This window comes from Pogona vitticeps, chromosome 10, assembly GCF_051106095.1.
Source record: "Pogona vitticeps strain Pit_001003342236 chromosome 10, PviZW2.1, whole genome shotgun sequence".
Classification (NCBI taxonomy): Eukaryota; Metazoa; Chordata; class Lepidosauria; order Squamata; family Agamidae; genus Pogona; species Pogona vitticeps.
In genome coordinates, this window is record NC_135792.1 from 18,137,166 (window position 1) to 18,160,712 (window position 23,547).

Below are 23,547 nucleotides of genomic sequence, written 5' to 3' on the forward strand. Positions count from 1 at the left end.
AACAGAAGCTCACTTTCAACCTGTACTCTTTTCTTCCTCTTTTTAATTTTTTTCTTCCTAAATACTATGTTAAGAACCAGAGGCATTAATATGGGGATAAGTGTAATTTAAGCAGTTTCCTACAGTCTTGAGTACAAATGCCCACAACTGAAAAGGCAGCTAGCCCACAATGTTTCAAGATGATAAAGAAGGATCTACACTCAGACAAAGGGAGGAAGCCATCTCTGACAGTTGAGTTTGAGTGTTGTGAAAGTGCAGCAAACTGTTAGCTTTCTAATGTGTTTTTCCTATATTTCCTACATGTAGAGCTAAGTGTCATCAGCACATTGGTGATATGAAGCTCCACATCCCTGGATGACCCTCCCCAACAGCCTCATATAGATGTTAAACAGCATTGGGGAGATGATCAAACCCTGCAGAACCTCACAAGTGAGGGACCACGGGGCAGATACATTCTCCCCAAGCTGAACTCTCTGGGGACAGCTCTCTAAGAAGGACCGGAGCCAAGCAAGAGCAAGGCCACCAATTCCCAACTCAGACAGCTTCTCCAGGAGGATACTGTGGTTGATGGTATCAAAGTTGGCTGTGATATCAAGGAGGATGAGCAAGGACATTATGCCCCCATTGGCCTCTCTAAGTCCAGCAGGGTGACCAATGCCATTTCTGTGTCATGGCACAGCCTGAAGCCTGACTGAAATGCATCCAGGGCATTGGTTTCATCCAAGAGAGCCTGAAGCTGGTCGGTCACCACCCTCTCAACTACCTTGCTAAAGAAAGAAACATTGGCGACGGGCCTATAATTGCCAATGTTGTCCGCCGCCAAGCTCGGTTTCTTCCTAATGGGTCTAATGAGCATTTCCTTAAGGGCAAGAGGAAGAGACCCATTTATTATTTCGGAGGCCCATTCAGTTATCACAGGCCTGGCAGGTTTGATTAGCCAGGCCAGGCAAGAGTCAAGGGAGGAGGTAGTGGTTTGACAGCGATCAAGGACCTTGTCCACCTCTGCGAACATCATAGGTTGAAATTGAGTCATTCTCAACAGACAAGGCTGGATGTCTTAGCTCAATCCACTGTTTTCAAATAGGGTGCAAGATCCCGGTGGATGGCCTCCACTTTTGATTTTTTTTAAATGCTGCAAAATGGTCAAAAGAAATGCTAGATGGAGGCCAATCATTGCAGCCAGTTCTGGATAGATTGCAAACTATATGGAAAAGTTCCACCTGCTGATTGGATGCTTCACTTATCCAGACAGCAAAGTAGACTTAGCAAGGCAGAGGTTAGACATGATCTTGGCAGCTTTTAAGTTATTTTCCATTGGGTTCCGCCTCCAGACACCCTCTAGCCTTCTCCTATTCTCCTATTCTGCTTCATAGCCCGTAGCTGCTGGTTAAACCAAGGTGATCGTGTCTACAGCCCTGGCAATGATGGCATATCAGCCATCCACCAGAGTCTCAACAGCAGTGCCAGCCAGGTCAGTCGGAATCCCATGCATGACATCCTGGAATCCAATAGGATCCAATAGCCTACTAGGGAGGACCATAAAAATAGGTCCCTGCTCCCCATGATAAAGGAGGGCCACTGTGAGATTGCACTTTATCAGGTGGTGGTCTGACCACGACAAGGGGACCAACCAAAGGTATGTTTAACAGGTACAGTTTTGACCCCAAACTGTACCATTCACTTTAGCACAAAGAAAAGTGAGTCAAGAAGTGTTAACCTGGGATAAATCTAAGCTTACTAGTCCTAACTACATTAGGCTCACTGAGTCAGGCCATGAATGGTAAATCAGTATGTATGTAAATCCCATTTATTCAACTGCTCCACTCTACATGGGAATAACAATTGGATTTAGACCTTACAGCTCCTTGTTACACTGTGATTTTCCATCGTGATTTTGCTATGCAGTAGGGCAGACTTCAATGCAAATCTTCACTGGATGCCAAACAGGGCTAAGTGAAACATTTTTTGATGAATATTGTAGTTTAAAGCTTCAGGCTCATCAGATTTCTTAAATATTACAAGCATAAACAACCCAAGAGGCAGGTGTAGCAGCCACTGTCTTGATAGCTGCAGTCTTGCACAAACAACTGCTGAGCAAAATAATCCAAAGGTTTGAAGCTCATATTTCAATCTGTCAAATATTTTACACATTCCAACATTCCAATCAAGTGTCAGTTTTTTTTCCTTATAAAATACCAAGCTGGCAGTTCTCGTCTTTCATATTAGCATGTGTAGCAAAGCAAAACAAAGCAAAGCAAGGTCATTCTTATTAGTCATTGTATTTTAAAAGAGGAGAAAATAATTTAAAAATTGTTTCTGTTCCTGTTCTCTTTAAAAAAAAAAAAAAAACAGGGAACAGAAGATGGCCTATTCATCTATTTCCTAGAACTTTCGGAAACCCGCAGCACCATTTCAATACATGTGATAAACGATTCGAATCACTTTTTATTAGCCAGTGGCAGACAGGGCACCAATATTTGAACATATTGGCCATTGCTCTGACCTTTAAGGTATTGATCTGTATAATTTTCTGAAAGGAACATTTATTTCCTATATGGGAAATGCACACTCTATAAGCTTCTAATCCAAGTCAAGTAACTACTTTAATGCACACGAATGATCTTTTTTTTTTTTAAAAAAAAAAATTCCATTTCAGACTTGGGAGAATGTTTTATGTCTGTCTCTCTGTTATTTATAGGAACCTGGATCCAGTTAAGGTGATTCACATGAGGAAGCAGACTCCACTGCTTGAATAAGAAACCAGAGGTATAAATCAGCAATGCACTTCAATGTGCAAGTCACCTGTGCAAGCTGTATTATTTTCTGCAGAGTGAAATGTAGTCTGGGATTACACAGAAGTATATTCCTTTCTCATCTAAATGCAGATGACAATAACACATATTCTAGCATGCATTTCAACCTTGTCATTACCCCCCAGTGGTTGGCAGATGACTCGCACATTTACATGCACGTCCAATAACATGGAGAGATCGATTCCTTTGATTCAAGGTGCATGCATTCGCATTGATATACATCACATGTATAGCTGAGTGGCTGATCCCTCTTCCATCCTTCACAGGTCACAGAATAGATCATATCAATCAGCTGAAAATGTGGATTAGGGAAAGCCTCCGAGTGCAACTGCCTCTGTTGCGGGGACAAGCTAGTCACCAAGCAGGCTAGAGACCTTCAAAGGACTTCCCAGAGACTAATGCCTGTAAGTCAGAGCACTCAGGAGCAGGAAGCAGTAGCCAGTAGCTAGGAAAATAAGACCTTCCTGTCCAGATTATCCAATGAGAAAAAGACCGAAAATGTATTTCCAAATAACCCCATCCAATAGCGTAAGCTCCCAAAAGGAGAGAAATGCAATCAATGAGTCCTTAAGTATGAATACCTACAAAGCCATGAAGAAGCCTTACCTGTGGAAACCACCTGTACCTTGCTTGCAAATTCTGAAGTGCAGGGTCTCTCCACTAAATCCGTACACACAAAATCTTTCCTTCCTGACCGCACAGGCACGCACATTTATGCATACTGACTTAGTTTCAACTATGGGGAGACAGGACTCCATGGAGATTCTATGAAGGGAGAGAAAAGCTGCCATCCAGAATCTCCTCCCCACCTTCTTCTTGCACATATTGTCAAATGTGGAGGCAAAGGCAGCTGTCCTGGCTTTCCTACTATGTCTCTCCTGCCCTTTTATTTTACCCTTTCCTCCTTTTCTTGGACTCAGCAATAGGACATTGCAATACACACAAACAAACACACACAGAGAGAGGGAGAGAGAAAGAGGTGGGAGAAGGAGAAGGAAGCAGTTTTCCAAGCAACCTGATGTGTTAGTTGCAGGATGGCTCCTTTTCTGGCTTTTAGGTGATATCTTGTGGGCACATGCTCTCAAAGAAAGGGCACAGAAAGCCAAGCAGTGCCCAAGCCATCCTGACAGGCCAGCAGGCAGATGGGAGTGGGAGGGCAAGCCGATCCCCTCTGCCTTGGACAGAGCGTGAGGCTGGCCATGATTCCTCCTCCACCAAAAGGGGAAAGCAGTCTGATGAGAAGCAAAATATCTCTGTGAGACGAGAAGGGAGATGTATTGTGAAGGAGGGGCCAGTCTGAAGAGAGACAAGCTGGTGGCTACCTGAGTGGAAAGGATGGAAGGAGTGATCTGACAGAGCAAACAGGTAGTATCTGGAAGGGCTGTAACTAGAAAAGTGTTGGTACTTCAACACCCTGTTGGTTGGCAGAACTACAATATTTCCTGAGGTCAGGAGAGCAGTCAACCCAGAATGCTCAGTCGTCAGGAAGGAAGGAAGGAAGGAAGGAAGGAAGGAAGGAAGGAAGGAAGGAAGGAAGGAAGGAAGGAAGGAAGGAAGGAAGGAAGGAAGGAAGGAAGGAAGGAAGGAAGGAAGGAAGGAAGGGAGGGAGGGAGGGAGGGAGGGAAGGAGGGAAGGAGGGAAGGAAGGAAGGAAGGAAGGAAGGAAGGAAGGAAGGAAGGAGGGAGGGAGGGAGGGAAGGAAGGAAGGAAGGAAGGAAGGAAGGAAGGAAGGAAGGAAGGAAGGAAGGAAGGAAGGAAGGAAGGAAGGAAGGAAGGAAGGAAGGAAGGAGGGAAGGAAGGAAGGAAGGAAGGAAGGAGGGAAGGAGGGAAGGAGGGAAGGAGGGAAGGAAGGGAGGGAGGAAGGAAGGAAGGAAGGGAGGGAGGGAGGGAGGGAGGGAGGGAAGGAAGGAGGGAAGGAAGGAGGGAGGGAGGGAGGGAGGGAGGGAGGGAGGGAAGGAAGGAAGGAAGGAAGGAAGGAAGGAAGGAAGGAAGGAAGGAAGGAAGGAAGGAAGGAAGGAAGGAAGGAAGGAAGGAAGGAAGGAAGGAAGGATGGATGGATGGATGGATGGATGGATGGATGGATGGATGGATGGATGGATGGATGGATCTTTTAGCCTTTCCAATGCCTTTTGTCCTTCCCTGATTGTTGGCTAGAATAGGGCTAGCAAGAAGGATTAGCCAGCTGTGCAAAGCCACAGGCAAGTGAGAACCATCAGAGAAGTAGGTGGGCATATCATAAAGGTACTGTTCAAGAGGCAGCCAGGTCACCTGTTTAGCCCTGTAGTGAGCATTCCAAATAAAGTTGTTAGGAGCATTCACTGTGGTCATCCACAAGAAATCTGAAGGACACTCACAGACTGCTTCTGATTCCCATCCCAATGCCCAAATTCTAGGCAGAGAGATGAGAAGGTAATGAGCGTTCCCAAAGTCCTGACAAAGCATATTGTCCCATAAAAATTTCCGTTCCCATAATCTGCAGCAGAATCTTGATTTGCACCAGGACAGAATGGAAGTTCTAAAGGCTCCTTCAAGATCTTTGTACAGTTCTATGCCAGAAAAGGATTCTGGCATACAAATGTCCAATTGTACCCCAAAAGTTTCTGGGTGGGTACAAACAGCCATTTCAAAGCTAGTTTGAAATTCTCCTTGGCCTGTTTTAGACACATTTCCCTTTACATGTTTTTAATGATTTTAACAGTTTGAAATGGACACAACGATTCCCAAGAGAGCCTTGAAATGGCCCTTAGAACTGGATTGCTCAGTGAGATGGAGCACGTGGATTGGTAGTTTGGTTCTCTACATTCTCTTGGAAGGAAAAAAAAAAAGCCAGCCTGTGTAGCCTTGATTAAGCTGCAAGGTCCCACAGCAACCCTGAAAAAAAAGGGGATGGTAAACCACTTCTATGGGAAGTACCTAGAAGATAATGGAAAGGGTCACTCATAAGTCAGAACTGACTTGATGGCATTTGATTATTGATAGTAGAGGCTTCCACTAGTACTTGTCAGGTGGATACACAGTTGGTTGCAGAATCGTACTCAGAGGTTCCTTCTCAAACTGAAGAAGGTAACAAGTGAGGTACCACAAGGCTCAGTCCTCGGCCCAGATTTGTTTGTTTGTTTGTTTGTTTGTTTTTTGGACTTATATACCGCCCCATAGCGCTACAAGCACTCTCCAGGCGGTTTACAATTTAATTATACAGGCTACACATTGCCCCCCCAGCGAGCTTTTTAAATGACTTGAATGAAGAAACACAGGGAATACATATCAAATTTGTAGATGATGCAAATTAGGTGGAATTGCTAATGCCTGGAAAGAAAGGAACAAAATTAAAGAAAATCTCGATAGGCTTGAACTCTGGGCTGAAAACAACAGAATGAAATTTAACAGAAATCTGCAAAATTCTACACCGCTGGGGGAGACCAAATGCACAGTTACAAGATGGCAAATACTTGGCTCAGTTACATTACAAGTGAGAAGGATCTTACAACTGTTGTAGATCAAAAGCTGAATAGGAACCAACAGTGCAATATAGCTGCAAAAAAGCAACATCCAATTTTAGGCTGCATTAACAGAAGTATAGTCTTCAAATCCCATGAGATATGAGTACCCCTCTATTCAGCACAGGCTAGGCCTCATTGAGAGTTCTGTGTCCGGTTCTAGACACCACCCTTTAAGAAGGATGCCAAGAAACTTCAAGAACAACTTCAAAGGAGGGCAACGAGAATGGACAGGGAACTGGAAACCGAGCCGTTTGAGGAAAGACTGAAAGAATTGGGCATGTTTAGCCTTGAGAACTCCTTCACGGATTGCTGCCTTGTCATGGTGAAGGGGCTTGAGTAATTCAGAGAAGCTATGGGCTCCCTGGAAAAGACCCTGATGTTGGGAAAGTGCGAAGGCAAGAGGAGAAGGGGATGACAGAGGACAAGATGGTTGGACGGTGTCATCAAAGCGACCAACATGAATTTGACCCAACTCCGAGAGGCAGCGGAAGGCAGGAGGGCCTGGCGTGCTCTGGTCCATGGGGTCACGAAGAGTCAGACACGACTTAACGACTAATCAACAAGCCTCGAGAAAAGAAGACTGGGGGTGGAGGGAGAGATGTGAGAACACTTTTCAAATACTGCAAAAGGGAGTCATACAGAGGAGGGGCAGGATCTGTTCTCATACATCCCAGAGTGCAGGAAACATAACAATGGGCTCAAGCTACAGGAAGCCAGATTTATGCTGAGTATCTGGAAAAAAACTTTTTGATTGTTAGAGCAGTATGACAATGGAACCAATTACCTCAGGGGTGTGTGTGAGTGAGCTAGCACCAAGTCTTCCATAGGAAGGAGCCTCCACAATGAATGTGAACACATCTGGGAATCTTCTGGTCAATAAGAGATCTCTTTGTTGGTCCTTCCACTCCACAACCTCCAGAAGCACCGATGTGAGCTTCTCTCACTACTATATTGTCTTGGGTGGAGAATCTAAGACAGCAAAATGGATGGTCTTTTGTAGAAATAAAACGTTAACTTTCTCTTTTGTCTTTTTCCTCTCTCCCCCCTTTCTTCAATGTAGGGCAACCAAAGGGGGTGGGGGAAAGCAGTTGTAACTGCCTAATTGGGAGAGTATTATTTTTAGTCTCTCAAAAGGACCAGTGGCAAGAAAACAATTAGGATCTTTTGTCAAGTTAATTAAATTTTACTAAGTGTAGTAATCTCAGTGGGTTTAGCTCACCAGAGGAAATGCTAATTAAAGACTCAGATTCTTTGCCGTCTAATAAGGAGCTCCAATTTGGCTAGTAGTTGGGGAAAAAAATTATTATGCTCTTGAAGCATTAATTCAAAGAAGGGGCAGGATCAGTGCTTTTGGATTACCTGCTCTCCTCCCCCAAAAGATTCTGAGAATCGGAATCGTCCTGTTTTTCTTTTTCTTTACAAAGTTAGTTTCCTTCTGTAGGAGAATGAACACTGAGAGGACTGCCACAGTGATTTTCAAGAAAAAAGTTTGTTTGTTTTTTAAAAAATCTGCTATTTAATAAGGATGTCAAAATGTCAAGAAAATTTGCTATCTCCCTAATGGTACTAGTGAAGGCATGCCAAAAATAAAATTAAAAAAAAATCTCCTGTACTAAAGGAGATTAACTTAATCATTCTGATTTTATCTTATATAGTTTATTTACCTTTGGCTCTTACACTGAGATGACCTAGGACAATTGGGGGGGACAACTTTCAGCCCACTAGATGTTGTTGGACTACAGTTCCCATAAGCCTTCATCACTGACTACTACTGGTGGTAGGACTGCCAACATTTTGGCTTTCGGGCTCCAGTTTGGAGACCATTCGTTGCAGTGTCCCAGAATGGGATGCTACCAAACAGACAACCTTAGATTTAGAGGTTCATACTCACGTCTTCAGGATGTAATGCATAGATCTGCCCAGAACCCCCTTTTTCTTGTTCATTGCCCTGCATGGGCCACAACTGCTGTTGGAATTCCCACACTGGCCTTTCCATTCATCATAGATTCTCCCTCAATGTCTGCCACACGCACTCTGTTCTCCAGTTACTGCAATTGCTGCTGAAGAGTTTTCCCCAAACTATGACTCTGAGATCTTGAGGAAAGGGATGCAGTTGACCTGGCTGCCCTGACTGGTGGCAGTCGTAGTCAACAATTTCCAGAGGACCACTATTGCCCATCCCTGACCATGAATTATAAACAGGGGGACTGAACTAACACAAGGTGTAGTAACACGGCAGGGAAAATACAGTTTGATCCATATTTTTCCAAATTGGGCTCCGGATAGTTTCTGTGGGATAAACTGCTGTACCCATCAAACAGCAAACAATTATTGGGTTTCAGGGCTGGCTGATTTTGCAGGGAGAAACAACAGCAGAAACTGCCTTTAGTCTGACAAGGTGGTGCGAATCAACAATTGTAACCCTCTAAAAAATTATTTATTTTTCCAAAGTGACTTAGTGATAATCTGGGCATTAACTCACCTGCCAAAACAACCTCAGTTATACCACATATTTCCATACCTCTGTGTACCAATAAATTTATTTTTATGGTCACGCGGAATACATAGCAATGGGAGGATTCCCATATTTTTTTAAATTATGTTGATTCATTTCTTTCTATTTGAACCATTGCAGCAGGCTACACTGCTCTTAATTATTTTAATCAATTAGTTTTCTCTACTGTTTCTAAGGGACGTGGTGGCGCTGTGGGCTAAACCGCAGAAGCCTGTGCTGCAGGGTCAGAAGACCAGCAGTCGTAAGATCGAATCCATGCAACGGATTGAGCTCCCGTCGCTTTGTCCCAGCTCCTCGCCAACCTAGCAGTTTGAAAGCATGCAAATGTGAGTAGATAAATAGGCATCACCTCAGTGGGAAGGTAAAACGGCGTTCCTTAGTCATGCTGGCCACGTGACAACGGAAACTGTCTTTGGACAAGCGCTGGCTCTACGGCTTGAAAACGGGATGAGCACTGCCCCCTAGAGTTGGACATGACTGGACTAAAAAAATGTCAAGGGGAACCTTTACCTTTTACCTTTTACTGTTTCTTAGGGCAGCCACACACACACCCTTGTCCTTTTTAAAATTAAAAATGTCAAGAGTGATACCTCTAGTGATGTGCATTCACTGCTGGCAGGAAGCGGCAGGTCCATTTGTTGCCATTGCAGTGTTTCATTCACAAAATGCAGACCTTGCTCAGGGAAACATATGAACATAAGAACACAAGCAGAGCCCTGCTGGATCAGGCCAAGGGCCCATCTAGTCCAGCTCCCTGTGTCTCACAAGGGCCCCACCAGATGCCTCTCGGAGCACAATCAGACAACCAGATACCTGTCTCCTGATACCCCTCCTCTACCTCATGGTACTACGGTGTTCCCAGAAAGAATGTTTTCACCCACCATTAAGCTATACTGAAATGTTAAAAAATAAGCTCAGCAATAAGAGGGTTGTTTCCCCTGTTCAAAAGTAGTCACAATAATATCTTGAACATCCCAAAAACATCTTAAAGAGAAAGAAGGAGGGGTGTTTATAATGAGGCAGGTCTGCCTGTGATTGACTGTTAGATGAGGATTTGATAGATCCAGGTTTAAGTCCCACACTGAGTCATGACCCTCATAAGGTCTTTCAATCTCATCTGCTTTACAGGGGTCTTATGTGAATAAAATGGAAGCGGGAGGGGAGAGAAAGAGAGAGAGAGAGAGAATGAGAAATGGATTGCCTTGCGTGGAGTATAAATAAAGTAAACAAAGACATGTTAAAAATCTGAAAGGGAGGTTTGCTGCCGCTGTGTGAAAAGAAGCATAAATAAATAAATAAATAAATAAATAAATAAATAAATAAATAAATAAATAAATAAATAAATAAATAAATAAATAAATAAATAAATAAATAAATAAATAAATAAAAAGTTAAGACAAAAGGGAAGTACATTTGAACAGCTTCTGACTAAGTTTGCTTTGAAAAAGAGTTCCCTAACCACAGAAGTTGTGTGAAAACAGTGACAGGAACTATAGAAAGAAACAAAAGTGAACCAAAGGGAAAAAAAAACATGGGAAGTTTAATCATAAGAACCTGTTTGACCATGCTTCGGTCTCTTGTGCATGGCTGGGCATGGACTTCCAGTTCATCCTGATCTTCTTCTCACCTCTAGCTATCTTGCTTTGTATTTGGCTTCAGACAGCAAAGTCACCTTGCCCTTGATTGAGATGTGACTTTGCTGATTGGTTTTACATTATCATGCCCCACATCACTTTTATACACACACACAGAGAGGGGGGGGGATATTTGTGTGTTTTCTTTAATGGCCTCTTGATTGTATTCAATATCAAGGGGCTTCAAGGACTTTGGCTGCAATCCAAAAGGTCTTTACATCTGAGTATTCCTAATCCTTCCTTGTACTGTGGCAGAAGTACAACATGGAAGTAGCCTTTGTTACCAACACCTCATTAAGGTTGCAGAATATGCTCCCTTATGACAACTGGTACATTACCATCAATCATTTTCAAGTTCAGTTGTCAAAGTAATAGAGCAGCATACATTTTGTGATGCACTGTCCTTTCAGAAAAAAAAAAGATCTTATGTTGGCTGACTCAGAAGATTCATTCATATTTTCCCTGTAGTCATTAATGCAATTAGTTTCTTTTGAATTCATCATCAGGGGAAGTTGCCATAATCACAGTCCAAAAGAGCCCCGTAGAGCATGAAATTCTTGCAAATTTAACAGATACCTGCTTTGAATAGCAGAAAAATAGAGGCAATAAAGAGTTCATTATCTCTCAAGGGAGAAACTGGATGCCATGTGACTTTTCAGTTTGCTTAGTCACCTGGGAATAGGCAGAAGATGATGAAATGCTGCAAAAACTGCTCTAGACTACTTTTTGTGTGTAATTAGTCTGATGCCAAGGATAAAGGGAACAGACTGTAGAAGACCACCCTTGGGGTCTGGTTACATGGCCTCATTGAGCAGTGGCTTTCTTCTCTTCAGTGTAAATGAAATTGAAGCAGCCCAATTTAAGGATGAGAGCGAGGAGTACCTAAGGAATAGTGAATGCCACTGTGATCCCACCCACCCTAAAAACAGATAGCCGTTAAGGTCCTAAGAAGAGAGGGCTGCTATGTAATTTCTCCACTGAGTCCCGCATTTAGATTTTGCAAATATGCAAAAAAAAAGTGACAGATGAAAAATGAACTGAAGCAAAAATCTCAGCCCACATTTACATTGGGCCAATCTGTTCATTTTGCTCTGCCTTGTTTTTGGATTTTGCAAATTTTGCTAAATCTGGGTCAACCTGAAGTGGAAGCAAAATTCTCACTCAAACCCTGGTCAGATTTGTACCAGGGTGTGGGAAACTTCTACCTAAAGGCTGTAGCTGCATTCTGTTCAAGTGATGTGCATTCACTTCTGGCAGGAAGCGGCAGCTGCCAGCAGTAGGGGTAGCCCCTTCTTCTGCCCTTTTTTCTTAGAGGTAGGACATAAGATCAAAGGGCTATTTCAGCCAATCCTGGTTACGATTAGCTAAATACTGTAGTATCCTATCTGAAGCCTAAGAACATACTATGTAATCATGTTAAGTAAATAAAAGAGCTTTCAGGGCATTGCCTGTAGGCTCCGTTGGCTCGGACATCTGTTGTCAACTCCTTGTTCTTTCCCTACGGCAATTAGCCTTCCTTTGTTCCATGATCACCCACACCAGGGATGTGAAGAAATCTTGCAAATTTTCTCATCCACAACAAGACATGTTGTCAAGGAGGATGCTGTGAGATTTCTCACCTCCAGTTTGTGAAAGGCACAACAAACACTTTTTTAAAGGGTTGTGGACTTTTGCATGAACTGTCTCAGTGTAGAATCTTTTTCTCGCTGTGAAACTAAGTATACATAGGTACAGAGCAGAGAAGGTCAGACTGATTTTTTAAAAAGTTACAATTGAACCACCTAATGCTTCTGATTGTTTGTCTTTATTTATTTCTATTTTTCAGAGTTTAAACAACAAGGCAGCGACTACTGTCATTTTGTGAAGATTGTATTATTTGAATTATTTGCACAAAAATCAAGGCATCTGTAAACATCTGTGGTGGCTTTCCATTTAAGAAGCAAAACAAACACACATGGAGAAAACAAGCACAGAAGGACTGGCTGATTGTTAAGAAATATGCAATATGTTTAAAATATGTTTGAAATTATTAAATAAAATGCCAACCAGCCCACCGTCCAGCAATTTTTGCAATTATGTGAATGGCACATATTATGCAATGCTGTACAAAATCAGCATTTTCAACAATGCCAGAATTTTGAATAAAATAAAATTCCTTGCCATCCCATGAAAACTGTCATGTCAAGATGGACTAAAGATGAGAATATGGAATTTAGAAAGTATTCTATCCCTCTATATTCCTAATTTCCAAAACACTAGTGACTAAGGCGACATTCGCTCAGTTCATAGGACATTTTTACTTCCTTTCCAGAAGCTGCATTTTAGAACTTTTTTGCTAAAATCCCAAGTTTAAAATCTCATGTTTGTATTTCATACTCTTGATATGTATGCATTGAGATGGTGAGTGGGGAAGAATGAAGAAGATTGAAACCAGACTCTCTGCTAACGCGTTAGGCAGAAAAGCTTCATCCACCACTTTGGACAAGACCTCGGGACAGGGGTGTAGGGGTGGCCATGCCCAGATACCAACACAAGTAACATTTCTAATGACCTCATTTGGCCCATTAACTTTTGAGGGACTTCTACCTCCACCTAAAATAACTCTGGAGCTTAGTACTTGCTCGGTACTAAGGATAATAGGACTTTTCAATAATTGTGTGTACATTTGCACAGTAAAACGGCTATGCGAAAGACAATGTCTGTTGCAGTGATTAAAGATTATGGCTAAATGGAACCTCCAAATGTTGAGGCTGTGTACTCCTAAATTAGATGTTCAGAGGGGAATTAGGGAAAAATTGTTGACTTATACCCAGTTTAGAGGTGTGCCTTTCTAAACAGATTCTTGGGCTGACCCAACAATATAGTGTTACATGGCTATAGGTTAGAAATAAATAACAGGGAGTCAGTTGTCTTGCTATACATTTAATTTTTTTTTACTAGTGCACAGAAGTAATTGTTTCAATGTCCTTATTTCTTTTCTGATCATGAAGGCTTAACCACATTTCCGTCTGAGTTGTAACTTTATGGAGGATAACAGCATATCTTTTGCAGTGCAACAGTAACATTGTAGTTATTTTTTTAAATCATTACAGAAGTGCAGTAGAGGAATGAAAAAGATTCACATATGAAAAGAAGATAAATGTAAGCATGTAGTTCCTGCTGCAAAACAGGGGGCTATAGCACTGTGGGTTGTTGTTTTTTTAAAACAAAACACAGCTATAGAGATAGCAAGCCATGCTCTAGAGCTTGAGTCTATAATTGTAGCTAATTCCTTTTAAAAAGCAATCACCCAAGCTGTGTTTTTTAGGATTTTTTAAAAAACAAAAGTGCTAATGTGGAGCTCATTTCTCCTATAAAACGATCCATAATAGTGTCCAAGGTTTGGTGACTGATCTGATTAATAAAATATTTGGAAGGATCCTAAGCTGTCTGACGTATTCAATTATTGTTAGATGATAATTACTCGTTCTTTTTGCACTGCACTGCATTGCAACACACTTTATTGTTTTCCAAGTACCTTAATTTGCTTTGGGATACATCTCATGTGTCACTGCAGTTCCACATATTTTGATAGTTTTAAGGGAAAGGAAAGAAGCAATGTAAATTGGTAGTCAAACATCCATCAGTTTTCTAGACCCTAGAGATTAAATAACTCTAGTCATCAGTTTTGCCTGTCTCTCCAAGAAGTTTCATGTGAGCTGTGCCAGGAGTTTAACTGAAAGATAGACACAGATACATTGTTTGGTAACTCTCTGTGTGTGTGTGTGTGTGTGTGTGTGTGTGTGTGTGTGTGTGTGTGTGTGTGTGCGTGCGTGCGTGCGTGCGTGCGTGCACGCATGCGCACGCGTGTGCGTGCGTGCATGCAAGCCACCAAAGTTTTTATTGCAGCTTTCCCTGTTCTGTCCCAGGAGGACTACTCATGCTGATGGACAGAACCAATGGCTAAAATGCTTCATGCCACCAGTCACTTCCCAGGCAACTCTGAGAGGCAGATGGAATGGGAAGTAGAGGATCCAAAGGATGAGGGGGAAAAGAAGAGGAGATTTTGGAGATGAAGCACTGCTGAGATGGGGGAGAGGCAGAGAGATGTGTAGGGAAGAATGGAAAGAGATGCTGATGAGAGTAGGAAGGGAAGAGCCTCGATAGATAGATAGATAGATAGATAGATAGATAGATAGATAGATAGATAGATAGATAGATAGATAGATAGATAGATAGATAGATAGATAGATAGATAGATAGATAGATAGATAGATAGATAGATAGATAGATAGATAGATAGATAGATAGATACAGTGGTGCCTCGCATAACGTTTTTAATTGGTTCCAAAAAAAAACCTTATGTGAAAAAAACTTTATGCGAAACACCATTTCCCATAGAGATGCATTGGAAACCGGTTAATCCGTTCCAATAGGCACGGATTGCCGTCCTTAAGTGAAAAAACCCCTAGGAAACATCGTTAAACGATACAATGTATCCTCCATTGGAATGTATTGTAGCTGACTCAATATGTTTCAATGGCTTTGCGAAGTCAATTTTTGCAAAATTAAGTGTGTCACAAAAAGGGTCAAAAATGGTTTTAAATGCTTGGATTAGCTTCTGCACCCTCTAAAACGGATGCAAAAGTTAATTTGGCTTTGATCTGACTTTTCGTTAATTAATGGTAATTTTTTTCCCCCCAACTTTTGACAGCTGTCAAAATCTGACAGCTCCATTATTTCCTATGGGGGAAGAAAAAATTCACAAAAAATTAATGAAGACTCAGCAACTGTTCTAAATTCTTGGGTTCATTAGAGGACCCCCTAAGTTGTGTGCAAACCTGATTTGGCTTTGATCTGAACTTTCGTTAATTTTTTGTAAATTGTTTTCTCCCCCATAGGAAAGCATGGAGCTGTCAGATTTTGACAGGTCCATTGGTTCCTATGGGCCAAAAAACAAAAATTCACAAAAAATTAACGAAAAGTCAGATCAAAGCCAAATCAGGTTTGCACATGTCTTAAGGGGTCCTCTAACGAATCCAAGCATTTAGAACCGTTTTTGACCCTTCTAAGACACTTTTTTAATTGAAAAAAAAACATCGTTAAGTGAAGCAGGGGACCTAAAACAAAAAACGTTAAGCGAAGCATGGTCCCAAAAACGCTATGCGAAAATCGCCCATAGGGAAAAACGTTATACGAAGCACAATCTGACTCTGAAAAAATAAACGTTAAGCGAAAAAAACGTTAAACGAAGCAAACGTTATGCGAGGCACCACTGTAGATAGATAGATAGATAGATAGATAGATAGATAGATAGATAGATAGATAGATAGATAGATAGATAGATAGATAGATAGATAGATAGATAGATAGATAGATAGATAGATAGATAGATAGATAGATAGATAGATAGAGTGAGTGAGTGAGTGAGTGAGTGAGTGAGTGAGTGAGTGAGTGAGTGAGAGAGAGAGAGAGAGAGAGAGAGAGAGAGATCAGCAGGACTAAGAGACACCAGGACCTCCCAGCCATCCATCATATGCCCACAATGAATGTTCCACACCATAAGCCATCCCCAGTCCTTCAGAGGAGAAAAAACAATGTTGATTCCAGGTAGAAGCCAGACAGCCATGCCAGGTCAGCACAATTCCAAACATTCTCACAATATATGGAGAACTCCATCATCTAAAAGCCATATTCCAGTGTATGCTACAATCCAGGAAGTGTGAATTAGGTCAGTTTGCTAAAAATGGCAACAGCATTCCATGGCAGTGTGCCCTTGCATGTGAGATATAAGAAGGGTCATTTGTAGAATCCTTCTCAACTAGATTTTGACTTGGATTTTATGGTCTCATAATTCCTGTATATTTTCTTGACAGGAGTTTATGACATTTGTTTTGAAGTTGGGTCCCCATGGAAAATCTGTTTCTCTCCAGAAAAAAACTACTTAAATGATAGGAAAAATACTCTGTTTCCCATTTGGAGTGCAAAATGGTCTCATGAGGCAATGGGATTTTGCAATAGGGAGATTTAAATAAGCTGCAATCCTCAGTACATTTCATGTGGTGCTGGGGTGGAAGCAACAGCCTTTACTGCATATCCCTATGGTCCAGGCATCTTCAGTGATTGGTTGTTGTTGTTTTTTTAGCTTGCAGCCCTCCCACTTTTTCTAGCCGCCCTGTTGCTCATCGATCATCTGGGAAGTGGAGAGAAGATGGATGTATAGTTACTACTAATAGCAACACAAGTACAGCAGTCTTCTTTAGTGCTGCTCTTTGTTGACCCTCCAACCATCGTGATCCTTGCATCTGTGTTGCAAATAATGTCAGAGAAACAATCATCCTGGCTGAATCACTGCTACATCACGGCCATCCTGATACAACCTATGTAACTGAGAGGGAATGCACACCATTTTCAGAAAAAAGTCAGAGCATGGATACAGCATCTCTGTGTGTGTTTCCGGATTAGCTCTAGGGTGCTGAGGAAATTCTCAGTCACCATTCATAGAGCCATAACAAATCTTGACGTTTGTTATGGTGTTTGGGAGACTAAAAAAAAACCTGTATTAGAGTAATATTTGTTTGTTTTATTTACAGGCTGTCCTTCTCCCAATAAGGGGAAACAAGGCAGCTCACGATATTAAAAAGAATAGAAATAAAAACAGTAAATCAATAAAAACAAAAACAATTAAACAATATGCCGAGTAAAATACAATTGAATAATTAAAAGCACGTGAACATTAAAAAAACTTTTAAAACTTTAAAAAGGCATTCAGGGACTGAATCATAATTGTTGAAAGCCTGCCTGAAATCCATGGAAGGATAGAAGGGAGGGGGCCAGCCTGACCTCCTGAGGGAGAGCATCCCATAACCTGGGAGCAGCCACAGAAAAGACCTTCTCTACTGTCCTCAACAACCGTCCCTGCAATGGCAATGAGACCAAAAAGAAGGCATCCTCTCATGATCTTAAGTGCTGAGAAGGCACATATGAGGAGATGCAGTCCACTGTATTACAACAGTCTGGAGCTTGCCCCCACCCCCATTTCATTAAAAATCAAGTCAGCTTTGGTACTAGTATATCCATTTTATTCACCTATACCTATACCTATACCTATACAAGTGACCGGATCTGTAAATCCATCTGGACCAGGCAATTTATAATTTGTTAACTTTTTAATTTCTTCTAGCACTTCCTCTAATGATGTTTCCTTATTAAGGTTATATCTATCTTCTTAGGTTAATGTATTTAATGAAGTTCTTTGAAAGTATTGATCAATCTCTTCAAGTGCGGTGTTAGTAGCTTTATATAAATTACAGGGGGTGGGGAGAGAAATCCATAACTTCTTTTCTGCTGTCTTCTGCAACAGTGTTCTATATGAGGTAGTTTGTCCAGCTATTTTATGTTGTATTCTAATAATTTAATATTTTCTGAAAGTTCATTTTTCATTATTATCCTTCTTTATCTTATTGTTTTTTAGGCATGCAGTTGTATTCATATGAATCATTTCCACTCTTGACATTCCTGGTAGGTAAGAAACAGAGCTGTCTCCATATAAAGTAGGTACAGAGCTGTCTCCATATAAAGTAGGAAGGCTCCATATGAATAAAAATACATGGATATGTGCATCATATGTATGTATGTATGTATGTATGTATGTATGTATGTATGTATGTATGTATGTATGTATGTATGTATGTATGTATGTATGTATGTATGTATGTATGTATGTATGTATGTATGTATTTATCTATCTATCCATCCTTCCTTCCTTCCTTCCTTCCTTCCTTCCTTCCTTCCTTCCTTCCTTCCTTCCTTCCTTACTTACTTACTTACTTACTTACTTACTTACTTACTTACTTACTTACTTAGTATATACATATTCAATCTTTCATCCTAAGACATATTCAGCCTTTCATCCTAAGAAAGGCAGCCGCCCCGAGTAGACATGGTCTAGAGGGGCAGGGTAAAAATCCAATAAATAAATAAATAAATAAAATAAGATCTGAAGTTGGAGTACCAAAACTGCATGCTCATACACATACACATAGGATGAAGTTGAACAAAATCATGCCGTTCTAAGATCTATGATAATGGTTTTCAGTTGGAAATCCTTTCTAGTGGAGCTGGAGTTGATTCAGCCATGGCAACTCCTGTATTGTTATTACATTGCAGTTATATTCCCAGGGGGAAAAAAGAGGTGGGGACTGATAGCCTTCCAAACAAGCTTGAATCCCATGTATGGAGTGGAACCTCATCCTTACACTCAAGCTTTTGAGTCATCTGAAAGGAAACCAACTGAGAACTGGATCTCACGGATGATAATATACGCTGTTGTACTGTGTTATGTTTTTTTTTAAAGGCTTTTTCAAAGGCTGCCTCCATGATGTAAATGCAAACCTGGATTAGATTAGGCATCCTTCAGTCTCGAAAGACTATGATAACGTGCTCTGTATGGAGGACTTGGAACAGCGTCTAGTGTGGCTGAAAAGGCCAATTCAAGAATGACAATCCCTTCCACACTGAAGAAAAATACAATCTGTCCCCTGTCAAGCTCCCTGATTTTGCTGTTTTCGTGACTTCCTCTTTGCCTCAGCCTGCTGGACAAGGGCCCAGGAAAGCAAGTTTGATGGTTGGAAAGCAGCTTAAAGTACTGTTCTGCTAGAGGGCAATTTAAAATAGCACACATGTGAAACTCAATTTATTTCATTCATTTCTGCATATGTACACCCTTCTGTCACTGCAAACTGTGCCTTTGGGTAAGCAGAGGAGGTGGCTGGAGAGGATGCAGGAAGGAAGGAGGGAGGGATGGGTGCTGGAGAGGGAAGGTCTGCTGGCAAAGCTGATCGTAGAAAGCTTGGCTGCCTTTGTCTCTTCAAGAATGCTTTTGCTGGTTTCTGGGAGGTGAAAAGAAGTGGAGGACATGATCAGCTGATGACAGTGATGTGTGATGAAGCTGGGCTGCTGTGTTCTGGAGCAGTGGTTCTTAACCTTTGTTACTCAGATGCTTTTGAACTGCAACTCCCAGAAACCCCAGTCAGGACAGCTGGTGGTGAAGGCTTCTGGGAGTTGCAGTCCAAAAACACCTGAGTAACCCAAGGTTAAGAACCAGTGTTCTGGAGCATATTTGCCCAGGAAACATTTGTGGCAGCTTCTCCTATGAGCTGGGCCACATAGGGACAGACGGTTAGTAAGGAAACCCATTTTGCAGCTTCCAGATGCCAAGAGTCCCCCACCCCTCAGAGCAAAGATGGGGAAGGGGAAAGAAGCCAAGTACATTCCCCAGGCTTCTCAGGCAGAAGGAGTGTGTTTGTGTGTGTGTGTATTATATGTATGTATCTCTCTCTCTGTGTGTGTGAGAGAGATAAAGATACAAAGAAGGGGGGAAAGGTGGTAACAGAAGCACATCTTAATCAGAATGTGCCCTAGGAAGGTGGTAGGTAGGAAGCTGACATGAGAGGCCTTTCTGTCATGCTTATTTATTTATTTATTTATTTATTTGAGACCCATACACTCAACTTCACACAGGGACTGCTCTTGCTGGCTGCCTCCCAAGTGGGAATGCAAAAAGTGTTTCAAATAGTGTGACAGTCGTGTGATTTTAAATCGAATCAATTTAGTACAGGGCTTATTGTGAGGCAAATGTAAATGTAGATAAGTCCTGTGTCAGGATGATGATAAAAACTCTATGCCAGGCTCTTGAGTGGCATTCTACCTCTCAGAAAATTCTGCTGGTGGTTTCCTTGTAGAAGCAAGAGGCTTTGTGCCATGATGATTAATTTAACATATTTGCACAACCTTCTAATAACCCATATAGCCAGTCTGCATGAATGGATGGTATGCTGGCTTTTACTAGCGCAAACTTTTTATTTAGCTCAAGGCTGGTTTTACGACATCCGTTAGCATTCCTAAGAAACTGGCTTTTAGTCATCCAGTTTCTTTCAGAAGTCAGAAATCAACACAGTATCCTAAGTGTTACTGCCTGGCCATCAAGTCAAATTTCCATTGGACTTACACTGTCATTCTAGTCAAAATATAAGAACCAGTAATAAACAGTACAGGACACACACACACACACACACACACACACACACACACACAGAGAGAGAGAGAGAGAGAGAGAGAGAGAGAGAGAGAGAGAGAGAGAGAGAGAGAGTCTAATTTCAGTAATAATGGGCTCAGCAGTGTACAACAGATATCTCTGCCTGTTGAGGTGATTATTTCTTGTAATGTACAAGCATTGCTGTAGTGCTGCATTTAGCAAGTCTCTCTGAGGGGAAACACTTGCAAGGGCTGCTAGCAAGATCATCTATTCTGTCATGAGCTTCTGTTTTACTGAGCTGGAAGATTTGCTCACTGGTTTTTTCATGACAGGAGTAGGAAAATTGAGAGAGAGAGAATGTGAAAATCTCAGTTATCTGGCATGTTGGACACTGATTTTAATTTCCCCCCCCCCTCTGGTTGCTCCTAGTCGTGTTGAGTAACTGGCTAGATTTACACAAGGGCACATATTCAGAGGGCCATATGATAAACGATACACAGCTACCAGTGCTTTGGAGGCTTCCATTTAAACTTAACCCAACCTTGGATTATCCAACTGATTCTGTTCTGAGAATTTGGGGAATGTTGGAAACAAAGGCTACTCCAAGGGAAGGCTGCAATAAAGGCATTGCCAAGGGGCCTGGCAGAGAATGAGCATGAATGGATCTAGTTATAGCATCACAGATGAACTCTGCTCACTGCTGGAGTTAAGTATATTTCTAGTTGCAGACTACGTCTAAGGAACAGGCTCTGCATGACAGCACTGCAGTGATGCTGTGTGGGAAAGCAAATCAGTATTCTATAAGGGAATTCTAAAAATGGGTGCAATCCAAACAAAAAAAAAACTTGTTGAAAAACAGTCCTGAGTAGTGATGGGCACAAAACGAACCACAGAACAAAACAAGAAATCTGACTCATACATCCCAAATCTAAATTTCACCAAAGTTGGAGGGAGTGGTGAAGAGAGTCAGCTGAAAACTCAGTGTTAGTATAATCAGTGTTACAACTCACATGGGAGCCATTCTACCACTCCTGAAAGTCCTGAATCACAAGAACCATGGAATGGTATGTTTTGTCAGAAAGTTCATGAAAGTTCATGGTTTGTGATTCATGACTAGTGACGAACCATGAACTATGATAAACAACTATTTTCCCAGTTCATGCCCACCTCTAGTCCTGACAATTGCTTTGTGGTTGAGTGAGAAGTAGTTCTGTTGAAAAAAGGAGTCAGGGATTTCCTCTTGCTAGGTGTCTCTTTGTGAATGATAATGAAAACAAGAGGGTATTCTATAGACCACCTTGGCAGCTTCTATTGCTGTTGTCAACATTCAGGTAACAACATTATCCTGTACTTAAAGCAGCCATGATGAATAGGTGCTCTATCTATCTGTCTACCTATCTACCTATCTACCTACAGTATCTACCTCTCTCTCTCTCTCTCTCTCTCTCTCTCTGTCTCTCTCTCTCTCTGTCTCTGTCTCTGTCTCTGTCTCTGTCTCTGTCTGTCTATCTATCTATCTATCTATCTATCTATCTATCTATCTATCTATCTATCTATCTATCTATCTATCTATCTATCTATCTATCTATCTATCTATGAGCTGAGAAAATGGAGAGGGGAGAATATTAGCAACTCAGAGAAGGAGGATGGTTTTTGGCAACTCAGAGAAGGAGGATGGAGCATTGCTTTGGAGAGCTAATTCCAACTGCGTCAATGGTCACCTTGTATGGGGGTTTTGCATCGGTTTGCTTGTTGGGCCCCAGCTTGGGCTTCCAGGGCTGATAGCCCAATGAGATATTAATTATTTGCTTGTGTATGTGTGTGTGTGTGTGTATGTATACACACACACACACACACACACCGTTCCGTTCCGTTCAAATCGCTGTTAAGCGAAATTCTCATCAAGCGAAATGAAAAAGCCCATTGAAACACATTGAAAACCACTCAATGCGTTCCAATGGGAGAAATACCTCAGTGTCCAGTGAAGATCGTCCATAGGGCGGCCATTTTCTGGTGCCTGTAATGCGAGGAATCTATCCTAAGCACAGCAGGGAGCCATTTTAAACAGCGGGTGGCCATTTTGAAACCCAACATTCAGCTGTTTTCTGATTGTCATAAAGCGAAAAATCAGTTCAAGAAGCAGGGAACCGATCATCGTGAAGCGAATTTTCCCATTTAAAACATTGTTTTGCGATTGCAAAAGCGATCACAAAACTTCATCGTTAAGCGATTTCCTCATCTAACGAGGTAATCGTCAAGTGGGGCACCACTGTATAATGGAAATGCTATGGGCCTCATGATATTATTGATGTCTTATCAATTGTTCAAAATATTGACCACAGCTTGTAATCACAGAGTTATCAACAAAGTTATCACAGTTGTAATCACAGAATTGTAATCACAGAGTTATCAACAGCAAGTGACCCTGAAGTACAAAGCCTTTCGTGGTAATTGAGTAACTTAACTGCCTCTGAATTTGGCCCTTTTTGTTGATAAAATTACAAGAGATTTAAGTTCATAAGATTGTGATTAAATCTAATCACAAAATCTGACAGCTAAAATAAATGACATCAATGGGGCACAAGTGCAGGCTCTGCATGTTGGATTTTTTTCACTACAATTCCCAGAATCCCGGTGGCTTCCCCCCCCCATATAGCCCAGAAAATAGCTTCTCCAAATTCTGTTCTTGTGATGCACAAGTGATAACAGCTGCCTTTACTACCCCACTTTTCCTCTACCTTGTCCTCTTGTACAGGAAGTCAGAAATCATCGTGGTTATTTTGACTTTGGATGCAGGAACTGTAGAACTGCCATTCTCAACATATTTTTGGCCACAGCCATAAACACAATGTGAAAGAAATACAGACCGAATCAGGATTGTAAGTTGCATAACAAACCTTATAAAGCAATTCAAAATGTGCTGCTTATACGTATATTGCCCCACTGTGCTTAAAGCATTCTCTGGGCAGTTTACAGTTTAACTATACAGTGGTGCCTCGCAAGACAAATGCCTCACAGGACAAAAAAATTGCAAGACAAATGGTTTTGGCAATTGGGTTGATGACTCACAA

The 23,547-nt window shown here is 41.5% G+C and overlaps 1 long non-coding RNA gene across 1 annotated transcript; it reads left to right on the plus strand.

Moving 5' to 3' along the window:
- The first annotated feature begins 1,373 nt into the window (after positions 1–1,373).
- On the plus strand, positions 1,374–12,364 carry LOC144584374 (uncharacterized). Its single transcript, XR_013538576.1, has 3 exons — positions 1,374–1,636; positions 2,699–2,766; positions 12,287–12,364. It is a non-coding gene; the product is annotated as an uncharacterized LOC144584374 (long non-coding RNA).
- Positions 12,365–23,547: the final 11,183 nt, after the last annotated feature.